This window comes from Macrobrachium nipponense, chromosome 4, assembly GCF_015104395.2.
Source record: "Macrobrachium nipponense isolate FS-2020 chromosome 4, ASM1510439v2, whole genome shotgun sequence".
NCBI classification, from domain to species: domain Eukaryota; kingdom Metazoa; phylum Arthropoda; class Malacostraca; order Decapoda; family Palaemonidae; genus Macrobrachium; species Macrobrachium nipponense.
Genome location: NC_061100.1, coordinates 121157603 through 121160724, shown reverse-complemented (window position 1 = coordinate 121160724; position 3122 = coordinate 121157603). Strand labels below are relative to the sequence as shown.

The window sequence follows — 3122 nt, the reverse complement described above, 5'->3', positions numbered from 1 at the left end:
ACACTAAAGTAATTAGAATAGATAATGGCCTAAAATTCAAATTCACAGAAAAGCTACAAATTTTTCAAGAGCACCTAGAATAGTTAGCCCTGAATATTTAGACGAGGAGATTAATATTATCATCAGAATTGGCATGAAAAACAACTTTCAGGGAAACAGAGGAATGATTATTCTTAGCTGAACAAACTTATCATAGAACAAACACCAAATAGGAATATAATATGAGTAATACTCTGGTTATCCCTTTCCACCTTTCATTCAGTGAGATTGTTTATCTTTTGGGATTATTAAACTTTATAAAGTGGTATTTTCCTACTCCAACACAGTAGGAAAAACAGTTATTGGCAACAGTCCCAAACAAGAAGAAGGCTTGGTTTCCAAAATACCTTGTGAAATGTGGCAAATTCTACATGTGGCAAACAGGAAATGATATCGATAAGAGAATTTCCCAGCATCAATATTGTGCAAGAACAAATTCTCCAAACAGTGCTGTTAATTTACATGTACGAAATTGTGGCTGCCCATACCCTTTGGAACAAAACAGAGACATTATTCAAGGAAAAAGATATAATTACAAGAAATCTGTTAGAAACAGCTTGCATATGTTTTAACAAAACAAAGAAACTTTCAGTATCAGTCAGGCATATATAAATTGGACCCTTTATTCTTTCATATTGTTTCTCGCACGTACAAATTCAGAGAAAGGTTTAAATGACCAATCACCAAATCTTTTAACTTGGTTGAATTGCTGATTTGACCATTTGTTTATGATCTAAACAACCTCATTTTTACTTTGACAATTGTTATGTTAATTTTATTTTTCCAGTGTTTAAAGTGTTTATGAATTTTTTTATATATTCATTCTGTTTAGTTAAAATAAAGCTCTTGAAGAGGCCTGGTGGATGGCGAAATTATCGTGCTACTTTTATTCTCTCTTTTATCCTGTGGACTATATTGAAATATGTGTGTGCTTGTGTATGTGTGTGTATACTATGTACAGCATTTAACGCGTGTAACTTTCGCAGGTGGATGGCGTTATGTGCGGCCGTAGCGACCAGTACAGCTGCCCTTGCTGATACGAACAAAACGCTTTTATCAGAAATCTGACCTCGGAAGCTCGTACAACACAGGAAAGTTGTCATCACTCCATCATTCGGGACAAAAGCCTCTTCACTAAAAAGCATTGTCATCTACGTACGTAAAGCATTCAAGAATGAACCTACCCTAAAAGACTGGAGATAAGAGCCTATGTATTACGTACTTTATAGCTGTGACAATTAGGGGCTGTGAATTTGCCAATTAAAGAGTTAAAAAAAAAAAAAAAAAAAAAAAAAGTCAGCTGCGCTGTTCTCGTGTGACGTAGCCAAATTCATTTTGGAACCGAAGGAATTCTTTGCTTATCGCCCTTGAACGTATTTCCAGATTGGCGACACCGGGAGTTACCAGACCGACACTTTTGCGCTGCAGAGAAACACCAGTTACGTAACGCCTTACACTGCTGAAACATTCAACGGTAAGTTATTGATGAAGAAAACAGGTTGTATTTTTTTTCATTTTCGTGCATCCTAAAAACCACTCAAAGGTCAGGAACTTTCGGATATTCGCAAGGATTTTCCGAGTTTGTGCGTGTGTCCGCAACGCATGGTCTTACCCTAAGACTGAATTCAATTTTTCACGGGTAACATTTCAAAAACAACTATCGTTTTCACTACTACTGATAATGGAAGTAAAATTTACAACACAGGCCTGTGAAGATCGAACATAAGAATGATGCGCTACTTAAGACATTATAGAATTGAATTCATTTTCCAGTTAACGGACAAGGCCGCTATGTTACCATTTATAGATCTTACTCGGTTGGAGGATCCATCTGCATATGCCACCTGCAAATCCACGGCTTCTCGTGAGAGATAAAACTAAGGTTGCTGTTTACTTGAAAATGATACACAAGATTACGAGGTTATTCACTATACAGAGAAAAGAAATTTCGAAAGAAAATTGCTGATACAATGTCAAGGAGCAATGCATGGTATTCAATTAAGGTCGTTAGCAATGCACAGAGCGCTCTAATACTTTTCACCAGAAGTGTTATGAATTTTGTGATCCCGAGATAATGACTGAAAAGCCTTATCATAAATTATCTGCCGATGACAATACACAGCTCAAATGTATTTTAAAAAAAGAAGAAAATTAATACATATTTTTTGTATCAAATAATACAGTCTTTTATTTAGAATCCTTAGAATAGAGATTTAAATCTAAATTGACATTGATATTCTTTAAGATAATATTTCCATTTTTCTAAAACAAATTTGACTGAAGTATTTTTAGTAATGGTTTTCAGCGGAAGAGTCATATCCTCTTGAAATTTTAAAATGGTAGACATTCTCCTCAATGGCCGTCTGATGACTGAATAAGGTGATTATGGTGTGATACGAAAACCTATATTTGAAATTATATTGATTCAGTGCCCGCTTGGCAAAATTTGATAAGGGCTACTGCAGAGTGAACGTCAGCATTGTCCATCCTATACAGATTTGCACCTCCCACCACCATATGTTTTGCACCTATATTTTGTCAGTCTCCAGAAGATTATAGAAACGGGTTCAAGGGCAATCCAGACAGTTTTCCTCTTGTTATCTTTCTAAGAAGGACCTGAGATTCGCGTTGAATGCTGACACACTGGCCCCATATATGCCTTGACTGACAGAGTCCTCGTTTGACATTTACATTCAGTGCATTTTATGTTGGTGAGATTAAGTCGTATGACCTCTGCTTTCATGCAAAGAGATCGAAACTTGCCTCATCTACAAAAGCAGTTGTATTTGATTGGTTATACATTAGACCCACATATTTCTCTAGAACTTGTAGATCAGGCACTCAATTTCCGATGGACCACCTGCATTTTGTAAGCGTGATAGAGGCTTCATTGAAGACACTCCCTGTCTGCCGTACTTTCTTCTTCTTATTTTATTAGAACCTGGTACAAAACCACATCCACTGAAGGCACGGATGGACAGTTCCCCTTCGTTTTTTTTTCTAGTCCAATACTGAAACAATGTCATGGACCAGAAGAATCCATTAAGTATGTTGCACCTTTGCCAATACAAACCACAATTTCT

General features: G+C 36.4%; 1 long non-coding RNA gene across 1 annotated transcript; it reads left to right on the top strand.

The window, feature by feature from the left end:
- The first annotated feature begins 1101 nt into the window (after nucleotides 1–1101).
- On the top strand, nucleotides 1102–2150 carry LOC135211716 (uncharacterized). The gene is made up of 3 exons (XR_010313728.1): nucleotides 1102–1194; nucleotides 1423–1513; nucleotides 1813–2150. It is a non-coding gene; the product is annotated as an uncharacterized LOC135211716 (long non-coding RNA).
- The last annotated feature ends 972 nt before the right edge of the window (nucleotides 2151–3122 follow it).